Source organism: Emydura macquarii, unplaced genomic scaffold (genome assembly GCF_026122565.2).
Source record: "Emydura macquarii macquarii isolate MOO-44397 ecotype Brisbane River unplaced genomic scaffold, CSIRO-AGI_Emac_v2 contig_1224, whole genome shotgun sequence".
Lineage (NCBI taxonomy): Eukaryota > Metazoa > Chordata > Testudines > Chelidae > Emydura > Emydura macquarii.
Window position 1 is genome coordinate 1 of NW_027131361.1, and position 18,416 is coordinate 18,416.

The window sequence follows — 18,416 nt, forward strand, 5'->3', positions numbered from 1 at the left end:
CCGTACAGCCTCTGCACTGCCTTTTCTGTTAGAAAGAATCAAACAGGTTGTTCTAACATTTTCTTTCACCACTGGCCTGACACCAGGTCTCAGACATAACGCCCATAGGTGCTTATCAGTCCAGCTCTGATCATTATACCTTGACTTTAGCAAAGCTTTTGATACGGTCTCTCACTGTATTCTTATCAGCAAGTTAAAGAAGTATGGGTTGGATGAATGGACTATAAAATGGATAGAGAACTGGCTAGAGCATAGGGCTCAACTAATAGTGATCAACGACTCCATGTCTAGCTGGCAACCGGTCAGAAGCGGAGTTCCCCAGGGTCGGTGCTGGGGCCGGTATTGTTCAACATTAATGGTCTGGAGCATGGGGTAGATTACACCCTCAGCAAGTTTGCGGATGACACTAAGCTGCGGGGAGTGGTAGATACCCTGGAGGGTAGGGATAGGATACAGAAGGACCTAAACAAACTGGAGGATTGGGCCAAAGAAATCTAATGAGGCTCAACAAAGAAAAGTGCAGAGGTCCTCAGGAAGAAAGGAATCCCATGCACAGCTATAGACTGGGGACCGGCAGAGCTGGGCAGCAGCTCTGCAGAAAAGGACCTGGGGGTAACGGTGGATAAAAAGCTGGATATGAGTCAGCAGTGTGCCCTGGTTGTCAAGAAGGCTAATGGCATATTGGGCTGCATTAGAAGGGGCATTGCTGGCAGGACGCGGGAAGTGATTATTCCCTCTGTTCGGCATTGGTGAGGCCGCATTTAAGTATTGTGTGTTTTTTGGGCAAGTTGGAGAGAGTCAGCGGAGGGCAACAAAAATGATTAGGGGCTGGAGCACAAGACTTATGAGGAGAGGCTATGGGAACTGGGCTTGTTTAGTCTGCAAAGAGAAGAATGAGGGGGGATTTGATAGCAGCCTTTAACTACCTGAAAGGGGGTTCTAGGGAGGATGGGGCTAGGCTGTTCTCGGTGGTGGCAGATGACAGAACAAGGAGCCTGCTGCCCTTTATTCATCAAATAAAGAAAACATTTCATTACCCTTTACTCACACAAAAAGGAGAATATTTCAGTGAAACTCATTGGTCAGTTTGGCACAGCAGCTCCATCATGCGGTGTATCTAGGCAGAGTAGGTGTGTCGACACAAACACGGCCTGTTCCTGACACCATGCTTACACCAAAATATTTAAAACTTCCTTTTCTCCCTACCTCTGTTGGGCCTAGATTTCTCCTTGTTCTCCCGCTTGTCCTATCAGGTCAGATGAGGTGGCCGAGTGGTTAAGGTGATGGACTGTTAATCCATTGCGCTCTACATAAATGGGTTTGACTTCCATTCTCATTGGTTGCATTTGTTCTTCTCCCTTCCAATCCAAACAACGCTGCTTCCTGCAAAACAAACAAAACAAAAAGTCCCTATATTTCCTTAGTTTGCTTATATGAAAGTCATGTGAGACAGTCTAAAAAGCCCTTCTAAAGTTGAGCTACATCACATCTACTGCTTCCCCCATTCACAACACTTATTAACATGGCAAAGAAAGCCGGTAGTTTGATTCAACATGATTTTTTCTTGACAAATCCATGTAGATTGTTACTGATCACTCGTGGTACAGCAACAGTCTCCTTTGGCAGTAGGGCCTGAGGTAACTCTACCCCGCCTTGGACAAGCCTTTTCTCTTTTCCCCTCGGCGCCTCTCTCACGGAGCGTTTGGGGTGCCAGGCTTATTTCAGGCCTGAGGAGCGCCCTTGGACCCCACGGGAGGCGGGTAGTTCCAGGCAGGGCCCCAGGAGGTACCTGCACAGGGCTGGAGAGGTGGCAGTAAAGCCCTGGATGCTCAGAGCTACATCAGCCCTGTCTGCCAGCTGGGGCTGGGGATTTTCCTTCTCTGCCTCTGTGGCCATGGAGAAGCACGATCACCTAGTCTGGGGGAGTCTCTTCTTCTGCCACTGCCACTGCACACCTTCCAACAGCTTCCTTCTCTTCCCCCTACCCTTTGGGGAGGCAGGTTTAAGTAGATCTAGACCCGGAGTAGCCCTTAATTGGGTCCAGGTGTCTCTAATTGACCTGCAGTAACCTCTCCACGCCTGCAGGGAAAAGGGCCTTTAGCGTTCTGGGGCTCACATCCCTGCCCTGGTCTCCCCTGTTGGAGGGCTGCTGCCGCCTCCGCCTGGGGGCCCTGCTGCTGCTGCTCCTGGTGCTTGGGGGCCCTGCTGACCTGCATCCCCCCGGCCAGGAGGGAGAGGGTGTGCCTGGGCCCAGGACCCCCTTCCCAGACGCTCCCACCCCTCCCTCGCGCCCCGACAATCTGCCTCTGCCCGTGGTAACTGGCCTCGCCCCACTGCTGTGCCACCAGGCATCGGTCCCAGGGCACCGCCGGTGGACGCCTTGAGTAGGGGCTCCGGGGACTCTACTGCTGCCACGGCTTCTGCCCTCCCTACTCTGGGAGTGCACCCTTGGCTGGTAAGAAGGGCCGGGGGGGGCAAAAGAAGTGCAAGGGCCCTGCCCGGAGGGCGACGTCTCCTGTGGCGGGGCCCCCTCCCCTTCTACCCTCCCCTGCAGTGTCTTCCACTGGCTCTGGGGGTAGCACTGATCCCAGGGCATACGCCCAGGTGGCTGCAGGCCCCCCGCTCACCTCCTCGTCACCTGCCCCGACCGCCGCCTCCTGCACCATCCCTGGGGGCTGGGGCCCCTTTCCCACCCTCACCAGGAAACACGGGGTCCGATGCCTCCTGGTGCCCGCCTCACCCCATGTGGAAACTTACATGCGGGCGCTGGCACAGGTGGTGGGGCCCACGGCCGTGGTGGCGGCCTCCAAGATGTAGGGGAAGGCGCTGTACTTCCTGGGATCTGAGGACGCTGCCGAGGAGGCGGTGGAAACGGGCCTGGCGGTGAGGGGCTTCCATGTCCCCGTGGAGCCCCTGGAGGACCTGGGCGTACAGGTGGTCCTCACCTCTGTCCCACCCTTCCTCCCCAATGCCGCCCTTCTGCCTTTCCTCTCCACCCTGGGGAAGCCCCTCTCCACCATCAGCTGCTTCCCCTCGGCTGCAAGGACCCCGCCCTCCATCACGTCCTCTCCTTCCGCCGGCAGGTGCAGCTTTAGTTGATGACACATGACGGGGAGGCGCTCGAGGGGTCATTTCTGGTGCCCCATCAAGGGGCCCGATACCGGGTCCACTACGCAACAGGGCAGGTCCAGTGCTACCTCTGCTGGGAGATGGGGCACGTCCGGAGGGACTGCCCCCTAGCCCGGAAAGGCAGGAGTCCCAGGATCCCTGAGACCCAGAGGGCGCCAGCCAGGCCATCGGCGGTGACCCTAGCCATCCAGTCCCTGTGGCCGTCCCTCCTCCTCCGTCACAGGACGTGACCTCTGCTTCGACCCCGGGGGTGCCTCCCCTGAGATGCCTGGGCTAGCGGGCAGGCCCTGCCAATGCCCGGCGCAATCCGGTGGGGCCTGCGGAGGAGAGGGAGCCAGGGCCGTCACTGTTGGGCATTGGTGGGGGCTCAGCCCGGGGGGAGGCCTCTCCTTCCCCTACTGCCCAACACCTGCCTTCCCAAGCCCCAGCCCCTGTGATCTTGCCCCCTGGTCCTGCCCCCGCTGCCTGGTCCTCCGCCTCATAGGGCTGAGTGCTCGTGCAGGGCAAGTGTAGGAAGTGCAAGGCCAGAGCCCAGCACCCCCCTTGTCACTGAAGGGGCAGAGAACCCCTGCAAGACCATGAAGCAGGCTGCTGGAGCTGGGCCATCTGCTGCGCCCCCTGCCGGAGCCCAGCACGTAGCAGTGGCCGAGGAAGCCGGGGTGGCAGTTGTGGGACGCACTATCTATCTCCCTCCTGGAGCCCCTCCTCGAGGAGTCCCTGACCAGAAAGCCCCACCCCCCTGTCCTCTGAACCCCTCACCAGTGCCGGAGCTACGGCTTCTGCGGCCACCACCGGGGAGGATTTCGTGAGGGGGGCGGGACCTACCACCTCTGTTCGATGAGATCGATGGTCTGGGTTTGACCCCGGCCAGCCAGCGGGTGGACAATCCCCCCCATGGAAGGTCTTGATGTGGGCAGCACCCAGCCACCTCTCCTCCTCCCCTCCCTCCTTCCCCAGGCTGCTGCCCCCGCTCCCGTCCCCGGGAACCCCGAAGCCCCTCTGCCCGGCCGACTGGCGGCACCCCACCAACACCGACAAAGCCCTTGTGGCTATGGCCAGGGCTGAGCAGCCAGGCTCTGGGCCACCGGGCGCCCCCTCCCCGGCTGTGGGACAGCCGCCCCCTCTCCCGCTGAGGGTGCCAGCCCAGCTGTGCCTGCACTGGGGCCCAGAGTCACAGGCACTGGGAGTCCCGAGCCCGGCCCCATGATGGACACTTCCACCTTGCCTGACTCTCTAGCTCCCAGCCCCGATCAGGGGGCACTGCACCCCACTGGCCTGGTTGCTTTGGCCGCGGACCCCGCCCCAATCGTGGCCCTGCCCCCTCCCCCGCTCTGAGTCCTGACCCTTCTCTTGCCCCAGCTCCCTCCACCCTCCCTGATCCCGATCCCCCTCCAGCTCCCATCCCCACCCCCGACCCATCCCCTCCTCCCCTTGCCACCTGTGCCTCTGCTTCCCCTGGAGTCGTCTCCTTTCCCCTTGCGTGCTGCCAGGGAGCGACCTTTGCCTTCACCTCTCCCAGCCCACTCGGGGCTGCTGTCTTCCCTCCTCCGCCCCCGCTATTGCCCATCCCGACCCGCCGTGGGGCTGCCATAGGGGCCAAGCCGGAGGATGACCCCCCCAAGGTGCTGCGTGATGAGCTGTGCGCCTTTCTCTGGGACATGCGTGGCACCTGGATACTCTGTGGCATTCCTGCAGGGGACCCATACGGATCCAGCCGCCGAGGCCAGCTAGTACGTGGAGTGGGGGGACAGGGTGTTCCTTAGTCACCTCTCCACCCACGAGGGTGGAATAGCCATCCTGTTCTTCCCCAACCTGCAGGCCGAGGTGCTGGGAGTCTCCGAGGTCGTGCTGGGCCACCTGCTGCAACTCCAGGTCCGCATGGACGGGCTGGCGTTGGACCTTGTCAACGTCTATGCTCCAACATCAGGCCCAGAGAGGGTGCAGCTTTTTCAGCAGGCATCAGCCTTCCTCGGCACCTTGGATCCTCGTGAATGCTTGGTCCTGGGCTGGGACTTTATCACCACCCTCGAGGAATGAGACCGCATGGGGACCAAGCATTGCCGGACCGCCGCGGACATGCTCCGGGAGATAGTAGACCATCACTTCCTGGCCACCACCCGCACGCCGTCATCACCTACACCTTTGTCTGGGTGGGGGAAGACCAGTCGAGCCACTCCCGGTTGAACTGCATCTACCTCTCCTGTCATCATCTCTCTGGGGCCCACGTGGTGACCCTGATGGCCTCTCTCACTGTGGAGAGGCCGGGCTTGGCCTACTGGCTCTTTAACAACAGCCTGCTGGAGGATGTGGGCTCCATGGCATCCTTCCAGGAATTCTGGCTGGCTTGGTGGGAGCAGAGGTACGCCTTTCCCTCGGCATGGTGCTGGTGAGGTGTGGGGAAGGTGCGTGCCCGGCTCTTCTGCTGTAACAACACTCGGGGAGCCAGCCGGCGGAGGGTGCAGGGATAGAACAGCTGGAGTGGGAGGGGTTAGAGCTGGAAAGGCATCTATCCACGGAGCGTGCCGGGAGAAGCAGGAGGATCTCCGGGCCCTCGGAGACCTTTGGACTCAGGGTGCCTTCATTCGATCCCGCATCTGTCCCCTTTGGGAGATGGATCGCGGCTCCCGCTTCTTCTACATTCTGGAGAAAAGGAGAGGGGCCTGGAAGCATGTCACCTGCCTTCTGGCGGGGTATCGCGCCCCACTCACGGATCCGGAAGAGATGCGCAGAAGGGCCCGGGCCTTGTACGCTACTCTATTCTCCCCGGATCCGACCGAAGCTGCCGCCTGCAGGGCACTCTGGACCGAACTGCCCATCATCAATTCTGGAGCTGTTGAAAAAGTGGGTGTGACTTAGAGTTGAAGAAAGGTCATTGTGAGCACAGTGCAGAGTACTAAGCATTATACATTCATGGCCACTTGCAGAGGAGAAGCACCTAATAAGCCCCCTGTCATTTCAGCTGTTGTTTTCTGTGCACACGGAAGCAAATAGCTAAATTTGTGCAAGTCTTGCAGGAAATGGAAAATTTTCTGCATTGGAATTGTCCTGTGATGATTTGGAGCATCAAGGGGAGCAGTTGCAAGGCCATTATTAAAGAAGGCACCATGGCACAGCTGGTAATGCACTTGTCTAGTAAACAGGAGATCCTGGGTTCAACTCCCAGTGGTGCCTTTTGTTTCCTCTGCTCATGTTTTCCAAAGTCTTGCTAGGTAACAGAACAGACCTTTATTGGAAATCAAAGTAATTGCCTGTTCAGAAAAAGTCGACTTTGCAGAGCAGTGTTGGAAACAATCAAAACACAAGCCTCAAGATGCTGAATAGGCTGCTGACAGCTTTTCTCATGCCACTGGAAGTTCAAGGCAGTTTACAGTTCTTAATCCACAGGCTGAATTCCCTCTCATCCTGGGACCAATCTCCCCAGTTCCTAGTTTATGATTTCCAGATGATCTTCCAGGGGTTGAGATGGGGGAGGAGAGAGGCCAAGCGGTGGTGTCATGGAAACTCATTTTATGGGGATCCAGGGCACTACTTTGAGGGCCAGAGTGTCACTCTCTGCCAAAGTCATTTTCCCACTAACAAGGGCCTCTCTGTGCACAGAGCTCCTGATAGCTGGATGTCTGTAGGCAGCAGAGATCTCTCTTTTGGCATCTCTTTCTCAGTGAACATCTGCTGTGGTTCTGGAAAGGACTTCCTAGTAACCAGGAGCTCCTGACTTGGCATGACTGTTTTTCCTTGCAGAGCCGAGTTTGTTTCTTGGGATCCCTTTTTAGTATCTCTCTCTCAGAAGCAAAAAAAGACCATCCGGTGTAAACCTGTAAGTGCTTCTTCACGAGAGAGAGAGAGAGAGAGAGAGAGAGAGAGAGAGAGAGAGCACCCCTTGCAGTAAGGACTTTAAAAGATGTTAATGACAAGTCTGGAGCTGATGAACAAGTTGCTGTGACTCAGAGTTGAGCTGATCTTGCTACAACCGCAACGCAGAGTGCTTACTGCTGTACGATCATGGCTCCTGCAGTGAGAAGAGCACCTTAAAGCCCTCTGTCAGCTCAGCTGTGGTTTTCTGGGCACACAGAGCCAGACGGCTCGATCTCTGCCGATATTGCAAGGAATGAAAAATGTTTCTGCATTGGAATGTGCTGGTGCTGTCTCGGAGCATCAAGTGGAGCAGGTGCAGATGGTCCCCGAGGGCAGGCACCATGGCTAAGCTGGCTAAGGCACCTCTTTAGTAAACAGGAGATCCTGGGCTGAAATCCCCGTGCTGTCTTGCTGTGTGCCTTTAATCTCCTCTGCTCATAATTTCCCTGCGACTGCAGATAGGTCCATGGCCACGAGGAGATGTGGTCTCCCACTGGACTGACAGGGAGGGAGGGCCACCCACTCCTCCATGTGGTGGAGACTGTGAGCAATGCCTGCCCCCTGAGACCGAGGGGGACTGAAGTTGTTCCTTGCCCAGCACCAAGTGAGCCCCCCATGGACCTGGACAAGCTAGTGCAATGGTGGGCGAAAAGCCAGCAGCAGCAACACGCCGCTGAGCTGCAGCAGCAATTGCTACAACTACTTGGTGAGCAGCAGCAACAGCGTATCTGAGAGCTGGGAGCCGAGCAGCAAGAGCAGCAGTGGCAACATGTCCAGCAGCTGGCCACGCTGCTGCCCGGCACCTCCGGCCCTAGCAACCGAGCCACGGCAACTCCTATGCCCCTTCTCTTCACAAAGGGGGATCCGAGGATGCTCCAGAGGCATCCTAATAACATGTGAATGTGTAGCCTCAGCCCACCTAGTGCTCCACCCCCATTGAACAATGTGTGGCTGAAAAGCTGACAGGTTCAGGACATTTTAAACCCTGGATTTTTTTTAACCAAACATTAAAGCATTCGGGGGCAATTTTCTCAATGTCGTTTCTGGGATTAAAACCCTCGTTTCCAAGGGCTTTCCTAAAGAGCAAACTGCCCACTTTGGGGGGATTGGCTGAGATGGGGGTTCAGTGGCCCAACACTCGCTCATTTCCTGACCCCTTCTAGTGCGAGTCCTTCACTCCAGGGGTTAATCCTCCTTCCAGATTTTCTCACTCCCCTTCACAGTCTGGTTTCATAGACAGGTTCCATTTTAACAGGGAGCCTGCCCCTGTCAGGGCTGCTAAGGTGCAGTGGCAGGGAGTTCCCCAGGCTCATGACACTGCGGGAACATGGTGGAAACTCTCAGTTGTTTAAATCCTCATCCTATCCCTGTCCTTTCAGGGGAGAGAAGCCAGCTCCCCTCTCGCCAGTCTGTCCCATTGGTAAGGCTCCACTCATCCATCCCTCCCAGCTCTAACCAGTAGACTCCACTCTCCTCCCAGAGCCAGGAACAGAACCCAGGAGTCTGGAGCATTCACAAACCTCAGATATGCAATTTAAACACCATGTTCCCCACAATGCCTCAAATCTAACACCCAGAGCTGGCTCAGGGGAAGGACACCTACCTTAGAATGAGCTGGAGTGTCCAGTGCTGGCCATCCATTGGGGCCACCTTGAAAGGAGGTTTGTGGGGGGATCATTGAAGCCTCCCTCCCTGCAGTGATGTATGGGGAGTGGGATTTCAGAGAAGTGACATAGGAGCCCTTCCCCCATCTTTTCCCTTCTGCTCCAGTGGAGACACCCACTCTCCCCAGTCGGCCCCACACCCCCGCACATACCCACTGGAATGGTGGTTCCAACCTGAAAATTTCCAGGCAAGTAAGGAACCCAGGCATCTGGGCAGCTGGAGACATGTCATCGTGTCTCAAAGGAAGGGATGACAGGGACTTCAGGAGGGAACTGGCCATGGAGAGGATGAGAAATGAAGCCAAGCCGCTGCCAGAGTGTCTTCAACTGGTAGACTAGTGTCAATGGGACCTAGGCACAACCTCTGCTCTAACCACTAGACCCCATACTTCTCACAGAGCTAGGGATAGATCCCAGGAGTCCTGGTTCCCACCGGACCCCACGCCAACCAAACAGGCCCCCTTCCCTAACCTGCAGAGAGATCCCAGGAGTACCGGCCATACTGTCCCTTACTCAGCCATGCATCTCTAGCTGATGCCATAGGGCAGCATTGCCCTTTGTGAGTGCTCTGTGGGTCAGGGCATTGCCCAGAGCTGCTGTCTGTCTCTGATTGCCCCAGCTCTGTTTCCCCTGGCTCAGATTCCTCTAGAGAATGGGGCAGATACTGAGACTGAAAGGCCCTCTCTTCCCCGGGCACCAGGTGACATGTGGATTCTGCGGGCTCACCTCCACCTGCATTGACTCTGGTAGAACGGAGATCAGATTCTGGCCCTTAGTCCAGCCTCTGCCCTGGAGTGGCTCTGGGTGAGCTGAGATCTGAATCTACACCCGACACGCTTGGGTTTGGGTGTTAATTATTCATCCCGGTTGACATTTTTCAAACTCTGTGTCTCTGTGTGTGTCTGTTTGTGCATGTGTGTGTGAGAATGTGTTTGTGTGTGTATGCATGTAAATTTCCCTTTTCCTTCTCTCACAAAACAGAATTGTTTCAAAAAATGTCTCCAGCATGTCCTACCCTCCCCCCCATTTCCAGTCAGGGTTGAACCTGGCCAGTTGCCTTCAACCCATGGCAAGTTTCCTGCAGACCCGGTGGTTTTGGTCTCCAGAATTAGCAAAAATTCCCAAGAAATGTGGCCTTCTTGAACCACTATTGGGAGGTTGAGTGGGAGAGGAGTTTTTCCATTGGAAGTGTATAACTGGAGCTGTCAACCAGTGCTTTGATCCACAGAGAATTGTCGAGGCACTTGTGGCCCTGCTAATCAGAGGGCAACGGGTGCAGGGGTCTCCCTTTCTCCCACTCCAAGTTTTCTCATCTCCTCCATATCACAAGGCTTCTGCTACGCCCAGGCACTGAAAATGGGAAAAGCCCCTGGTAATGGAGCAAGGTGCAACTGGGGGGTGGGGTTGCACAGAGCTCCTGGCAATAGGAGATATCAGGGGGCACCCCCAGAGCATGGGGGAAGAAATGGAGGAATGTCAGTGGCCCCTGAAAACCCACCCACCCCAGCTCAGAGCACTGCTTCTAACATGGAGAACGGGGTTGTTTTGAAGGTGGCTTGGTATTGAGGGACTGGAACAATGCCGCCGCTCCTGGGATTATTTCCCAATTCTTTGCACTGAAAAACACTGAGCTGCAGAAAACGTGCCCTGGGGCAAAGTCAGTGGCCATGATCAAACCCTGATGAGAAATAGGAGGGACATGTTCGAGATGTTTCCAGAACAAGTCTGTTTTCTGGCAGGAAAAGAGGGAAATTCTCTCTCTGTCTCTCTCTCACACATACACAAACACACAGTCTGAAAAATTTCAAAAGTGTCTAATAATTAACACCCAAATCCAGGCGCATCAGTATCGGGGGTGGATTCAGATCTCGGTTCACCCAGAGCCACTCCAGGACAGGGCCTGGACTTAGGGCCAGAATCTGATCTCAATTGCCCCAGCATCAATCTGGAGTCACTCCAGAAACTTGGCCCTCTCAATCCAGGCGGGGCTGAGCCCAGAGAATCCAGGTGTGACCTGATGACTGGGGAAGAGAGGGACTTTCACACGAAGGGCAAAAGGAGACAAATGGTCTTAGATAGGAAGAACACAGATTTTCTTCTTGTTGTTTCAATTCATCAAAATCATATCCCTGAGAAGCCGTAGCAGGTGAGCAGCTGAACCCCCCAGCCAGTCAGTGAGCTGCACAAGATATTTCTGCTCCACAGGGACTCATGGCTAGCATGCTCTTCTCCCTCCCCAATGGGGATTTTAACATTTGGAAAGGAGGGTTGGGCAGCAAAGATTGAGGGAGTCTGGGGTAGCCAGGCTCAGGGGGCCAAAGATCAAAGGATGGGCAGGACTGTAGACTCTGTTAGACGGATCCTGACATGGGGGTGTCTTGTGGAGGAGAAAGGATTGTAGATTTTCAGATTTTGACCTGCACTCTGGAGAGGAGGTAATAAGTGAAATCAACACCTTCTGACTCCTCAACTTTTCAGTATTCCCCTGGCTGGAATTATATATTGCATAGGGCAAAATGAGTTTGTTAAAGACCTTTGATTAATGAAACCCTTGTGTTGCTCTTCACCTAATCTGACTTGCTATAATTTCACTTCTAATCACTTCAAATCCTTCTGTAACACATAAATTGATTTGTTTCTTTTACCAAAAGTTGTGTGTTTGGTTTGAAGTGTGTGGGAGACGCCACTTGGAGTAACAAGGCTGGTGCATATCAATTTCTTTGTTTACTTGACAAACTTATATGAGCTTAAACTGTTCAGTGGGCATAACTGAATATTTGAAGATGGAGGTATCTCAGGTTGCATGTGGAACTGGGGGTAATGGCTGGGACATTCTGTTGCATAATCCAAAGAGTGGTTGTGTAGAATCACTCCTTCACTTCACTGGGAGCAGCTCACATGCTGGAGGTTGTGTGTGAACAGCCCAGGAGTGGGGTTTCTCCAAGCAGAGCAGAGAAAGAAGGGCTCTGGGAGTGGGGGATTGGGGTGATGCAGCAATACAGCAATCCAGATCTCACCAGGGGAAGTCACAGACAGGGAGGCTTAAGTATCAGGGTATTGGGGTGTAGCAGGTGGTTGCGCAGTCCGGCTGTAAAGCTGCAGAGAGTTAGTAGCAACAAGGCACAGGACAGAGAAGAAGGAAAAATCCTGCTGATGAGTAGTGGCTGGGAAGGAAAAGAGGGAGGTTTCCTATGGGGTTTTTGCCTCATTTTGCTTGCCTGGTTCCTCTTGTGATGTAATCAGTCAGAGCAGCTTAACACCTGTTTGATTAGTTAATTTGGTAGAAAGTCAAGCTCTTAATGTGAGGGTCCAGTGTTCAAGCCCCTAGTCAGGCATTTACCTTCTGTGGCAGCACCCCATTTCCTGGAAAGGTCCCTTTTCACCTGGTGAGTCCTTAAGGAGAGGGATCGAGGCCACTTCAACACAGGTGGAAACAGAAAACACAGTCTCTGTCTCTAGGCAAATGCTGTGGGTATAGGTGTTGAGAATGAAATAGGGGAGAGATAATGGATGGGAGAAGTAGAGTGGGGGAGGGAGAGCGAGTCTCGAGAGGAAGAAGAAAAGACTTCCATGTGCCAGCCTGCCAGCTGCATGCCACATGTGTGCAGACCCTCAAAAGGCAGTTGGTCTCATGGTGTAATGGGCAGCCCTCAGGACTTTGAATCCTGCAATCTGAGTTCAAGTCTCAGTGGGACCTCATGGTGCTGCTTTGGTTTATGCTGAAACCATGGTGTCCAGGTTTCCAAGTCCCCCCATATGTCTTTTACCTCCTGCTGGGTTATTCAAGCCCTCTGCAGCCAGGTCTTTGGTCCATCACAAACCAATGACACTAAAACAAGGTAATACCAGGCTGTTTAGAAGGTGATACAGTCTAATGCATCCAGATAAAGAAAAGACCCAAGAATGCTTTAAAAAGCTTTCTTTGATAGCATTCTGTCTTGTTTTTAACCACTTGTCAACAGCTGTGCTTGTAGAATCTACACTTCATATTGTTTGGCCATTGTGGCACCCACTGTTCTGATTATTTCTGTCTGATTCTTTGATGGTTTCTGTCTGTCCTATAACTAACTGTAATCAGTTAAGGTGGTGCGGTACGACTGGTTAGAGAATTCTGTTACAATCTGTTACGACTGGTTAGAGAATTATCTTGTAATATTTTAAAGAAAATGAGTGGTTAACTTACACTTTAAAAACTGAGGTCAAACAGGAAATAAGGTGGGAAGAAGAAAAATTACTGGTGTGCAGAACTGGGATTCTTTCCTGATTACCCCGATAAACCCATAGTATTGCCTGCTCCTTGACTCTGGACTTCTGCTTCTGTCAGCGAACCAAGAGCTTTTGCACTTTTGTTTTTCCAAAATTTTAATGGAGGGAACTTTGGATACACTTTGAAGTTAAAAAGTTTTTGTTTGTTTGTTTGTTAATGCACAAACCAAGGCAGCTGTGTTTCATAGATTGTATTTGGTGGCTCCGGTTTTACAAGCAAAATGCACCATTTTAAGAAATAAATAAAATGCATAAGAATCAGCGAAGTAAAAACAGGGGCTGATAAACATAGCACTCTGAATAAGAGAATGGAGGGTTTCAAATGACAAAACCATGTTGCCAGTGAAAGCTCTGGCAGCAAAGAATAATAAAATAGAGCTAAGATATGGTAACTTGAGTGCAAAAGTAAGTGATTTTAAGAAAAAGAGAAGAGATAAATGTAGCTTTTGTAGAAATTAGTATTACAAAAGTTGAGGGGAATTAAACAGTTGAAGGTTGTTGAAGGTGTTGTGGGAGGAGAATTCTTGGTTTCTTTGCAGCCATCCTGAAGGAAGGATGGGTCCTTTTCCCAAGGGCATGGTCTGTGAGTCCTGATTTGGTTGGAATCACTGAAGAGAAAAGGGAGGGTTCAACTTAAATTTAACTGCCTCCAAATGTGTAAAAGGGAATGTAATTTGTGTACAGCTGTGTGAAAATAATTAGAGCAGTGCAAGGGAGAATTTGTGTGTGCAAATATATTGTGTAAATCTGTAAGGTTTTAAGGACCTAAACCAACACTCTTGGTTTGTAAAATCCTGCCCTGTAGTTTTCAGAATAATTGGTTTTATTATCATTTAACCCTTTGGGTGCTTCCATGCTGTATAAAGTTCAACATCTTTTGAAGACCAAAGCTGTAGCTGTGGGAGAGGCAGCCAGAAACAGGAGAATTGGGAGAGAGTCTGGATCTTTTTTTTTTTTTTTTTTTTTTTGTGACAAAGTAGCACAAAGGAGCTGTAAAAAAATGGACATATCTGGGCAGCAAACAAACTAGTTGAAACAAAAAAGGCTCAGAGTTCAACCCTCCAAGAAAGTAAGGTAGAAAAGATTATAACCTTGGCCTGCTCATAGAACAAAAACACAAGAAAAATGAAGGTAATTCCTCTGTTTTGCCTCAAATCAGCAAAAAAAATATTAAAAGGAAGGGCTATTTTAAGCAATAATCTGCCCCCCGCCCCTCCGCCCAAAGGGAGTAGAAAAAAATGTTTTTGCCTTTCAGAACTTCAGGAGAAGTTTCTACGAGCAAAACCACTGAAGGGCAAAACCATGGGTCTAATATTGCAACAAAGATTGTGTTTTTGTTGTTTGTCTTGTTGCTAACATTTTTGTGTATTGTTTTTAAAAATAAAAGTGGGGAAAGGTAAATCTATGTATAATTTGGTGCAGTCACATTGCATGGAACCCTGATAGTTAAACAAATTACACAAAGGGGTGAGGTAGTGGCTGCTACCGTGTTTTTGTGCCCAGGAGCTTTTACAGCTATTTTGAAGGGAAACGGGCCCTTTTCCTGAAAGAATTGTCTGTAAACAATTATTTGTAAATAACTGCAGCGGGCAGCGGGCAAAGGGACAATCTGACTGGATTCATTTGACTACTTAACAATTGGTGAAAATTATAAAAAAGGGAATAAGGGATTTCCATTAAAAGTTGACTGTCTCCGAAGATACAAAATGTTAATCTGGGTACAGTTGTGTAAAAGGAATAGGAGCAGTGCAAGGGATATTCAGCAAACACAGTCAGCTAGTGTTGCTTGGCTTTGATATGAAGCATTTAGTTTTTTGGATATCTCAATGAGAAGAGAACATGATCATGGCAGGGGCAGGAAGAACCAAAATAGTAAAGGAAATTTTGGATCGGGGAAGTCAAATTCAAGAATTGCAAAAATCTGACCCAGGACTGGTGGGCCTCACAAAACTAGGGACCGAGCATGTACCAAAGGGAACTAAGGGAAGGTATTTGATGTGCTCTAACAAGCGAGGGAGTAGTAATGCTATGCCCTCAGGGAAGTTGGATGGCTTTCCTAAGCTGGGTGCCCGGGAACGTGGTGGAGGGGCACCCTGGATTTGAGGAGGAATTAGGGAACTAAAAAAGGTTGTGCTGGTGGGCAGGAATGGCAGTTGAATTGAAGTCACACCTGGAACGTGGTTTAGATTGTGCTATGCACAATTCACCTCACAACGTGCTAAGGTGAGACTTAATGAGACAAGCCCCACAAGGACCTTTGGAAAGAATACAAATTGACTACACAGGAGCCCTAGCACTGGATGAAAGGAGAAATTGATTCATGTTGATGGTGGTCGGTGCTTTCAGCAGGTGGGTGGGAGCGTTCGCCACAAGGCATCAAACTGCCTGGGTAACTGCTAAAAAATTGGTAAACGAGGTATCCACTCGTTGGGGAGTCGAAAGGTGATTGACTCAGACCGAGGAGCTGCTTTCCGGTCAGACTTGTGGCAGGAGCTCTAAGCCCTCTCCAGAATCACACAATTGTTCCATGTTGCTTATCACCCACAGGGGCCAGGAATCAAAGGGCACAGGATTCTCTCCACACGAGGCTCTCATGGGGAAGGCCCATGGAACAGTGGGAAAATCGACTTACTCCAGTACCTGGCGACATCACCACACATGGCCTAACAGAAGAATGGGTTTTAACCCTAATAAACCATGTGATACAAGTAGAAGAGGCAGTGGCCTGGCAAGATGAGCAGGGAGCAGCTCGGGTGAAAGTATGGCATGACCTGTGCGGAGAGCACCATCTAGCCATGGTGGAAGATCAAATAATGTCCCAGATTCCAGGACAACACCATCCATTGCCAGCTCCTAAATGGAGGGGCCCCTACCTGGTCCTTGACCGTTTAGGGCCCAGCCTCCGGCTATTGGGTACCGAGAATGGAGGGTGGGAGTGGGTCCACTGCACACAAATAAAAAGGTACAAAAAGGGAATTGGGAAAGGGGATGCAAAAATTACATCATACGTGTGTTACAGCTTCACCCACAAAGGGAAAAATGGGGATTTCCTGGCCCTGGATGGAATGATCATTGCTGCTAATCATAACTGTTACAGTTATAAATTTGACTCAAATCCCATGATATGCAGTGTCAAAAAGAGGAAACACATGGACTGCTACATCTTCAACTTGTGGTAATGAAGCAAATGAGGGCTGTGAAAATTTTCCCATAGAAAGATGTACCATCAATCCTCCAACAGGAATTTGGCAGTGCCGCTATATGGTTTATGGATTAGATGGGGAAATCCCAAGCCAGTGGAGAATATCAAATTTATCAGGAGATATTGCATAGTATTCCCTGGGCGCTGCCATGATTAGCGATAGTGGGAGGCTCAGTTATCCAGCCATGTGGTTTGTCACAAAGGGTCCAAAGAATGTAACCCTCTGGTCTGCTGGAGTGTATGAGCGCTCTTTGGAAATGGCGCCCTACAATGAGAGTGTGATGTCACTCTGTGTAACCACAATGGTACTTCCATGGATTGTCCCCAAAGGTGTGATTGTTATGGACATATTACACTGGGTGTAAAGTCCCCTTTAGGACATTGGGTGTATAATGATGTCACCATTGTGCAGAATGTAACCCTACAGGTAATATGGATGCCAAATTGGAAAAATCTGAATTGAAATTGGCCACAGCCTGGAGCTGAGAATATTCCCTGATGAGCAGACGTGTGGAAGCCATTGTGCAGTCAGTGCTTTTCAATGTGTCCTTTCAATCTATTACATGGGTGCTACACCCAAAAGAATGGTGGGTAGACCAAATTCATCCCAACTGTAGTGTATACATACAAGGATTGACACAACAATTTGATTGGTGGGTCTGGGGACGTACCTGGAACCGTCACCGGAAAAGGGGAGTTGGGCAGCAGGGAACACAGTACTGGGTACATGCAGTCTGGGGGACGAGTGGGTAACCAAACACTTGATAAGCCAAAATGTAAAATTTCAACAACAAATCAATAAATTAATGGCACAGTAACTATTGGCCATTGCCATAGGATGGGGGAAGGCAGCAGAGGTGAACCTGCGGTTAACTCATTGGGCGGGAGACCTTCTGACGTAGGTGGCAGATGGCTTCAGAAGGCTAACATGGGGAGAGGTGTGTGTTTGTGTATAGGCATACAAAATGCTCAGTTAACAATGTTAATGAATGTCATGATGGACGCTTGGTCAGAACAATGGCCACCCATGTTAAACCGCAAGGCTAGCCCATATGTATCCCCATTTGCAAAAACATCCCCGTCCACCTGGAAAATAACATCCCCAACTTGTGGGGCCAGCACTTGTGTAATAGTTACCATGATGCTGTGAGAAGGCAATGCAACTAAGGTGGTCCCCCTGAGCCATATGGGAGTAACAAGAAAAGGAGGTGTGCATTGGGAACCACTGGGAGATAGGAAAGGAGGCTGGAATGCTGTGAATTGGACTACCATTAAGTTAAGCAATTGTATATCCAGCGGAGATGTGTGGATGTGCCCCTCTCTTATGACTATGGAGGAGCAGGATCAATGGCCTGTTGCAAGGGGAGGGCATCTAGGAGTACTGTATATGGGGTAGGGAGTATTGTGTTGGGAATGTATGCAATCCTGTAATATAACACAGCAGCATATGGCCGGATAATAAACATCTATACCTGCCATCTGGATTATGCTGCACTAATGGATCAGTGGACCTAAATGTTCTGAATAATCGCACCAGCACCTACTATCCCATCCTGTACCAAGTAGTTGAATTGGTTTGGACAATACCGACAAAACACAATTCTCCAAACAATTTTTTGTACAGGATGGGGTATAAGTGAGTTGATGTTGTACCCTCCAAGGTCCATGCACAAACTGAAATACTGAGAGGGATCTAAGGGCTGATCTACACTGTGAACTTACATCGACCTAGCTACGTCTTTTGGGGTGTGAAAAATCCACACCCCTGAGCAACAGAGTGAAGCTGACCTAACCTCTGGTGTAGGCCGTGCCAGGTCAATTGAAGAATACTTCTGCTACCTAGCTGCCGCCTCTCAGGAAGGTAGATTACCTATAGTGAGAGGATCACCCGTCCCAGCACTGTAGAGCATGTCTACTCTGAAGTGCGGTCCCGCTGTAGCAGTTTAAGCAGAGACTTAGCCTGAGAGCAAGAGCAGACCTGGCTCCAGTTAGCACCAAGGATGCTGAGGTGCTAAAACTGCAAGAGTCAGAACTCCTGCCATTCCATAGCTGGCAGGATTTGAATGGGCGCAGGAAGACCACAATGGATATTTAGTGCAGCACCTTAACCACTCAGTGACAACTACTGGTGTCCTGTGTGTTTCTCACTGCACTATGGCTCTGTTTTCACTGAATTATCATTTCCGGTTCTTTGGCCAGACCAGTTTCCACAACATGCTCACTGCTGGGCAGTTGTGTAGGTGTGTCCCTGGTGAAACAGCAAGAATTCCTGCTGCTTTCCCTTCTCTCTGGAGCATGATTAC

At 51.2% G+C, this 18,416-nt stretch overlaps 1 long non-coding RNA gene and 1 other non-coding gene across 2 annotated transcripts; both read left to right on the top strand.

Annotated features, from left to right (window-relative positions):
• The first annotated feature begins 6,227 nt into the window (after positions 1 to 6,227).
• Positions 6,228 to 6,300, top strand: TRNAT-AGU (transfer RNA threonine (anticodon AGU)). The gene has a single exon. It is a non-coding gene; the product is annotated as a tRNA-Thr (tRNA).
• A 4,589-nt stretch (positions 6,301 to 10,889) lies between these two features.
• On the top strand, positions 10,890 to 16,490 carry LOC137152424 (uncharacterized). Its single transcript, XR_010919517.1, has 2 exons — positions 10,890 to 11,080; positions 15,459 to 16,490. It is a non-coding gene; the product is annotated as an uncharacterized lncRNA (long non-coding RNA).
• Positions 16,491 to 18,416: the final 1,926 nt, after the last annotated feature.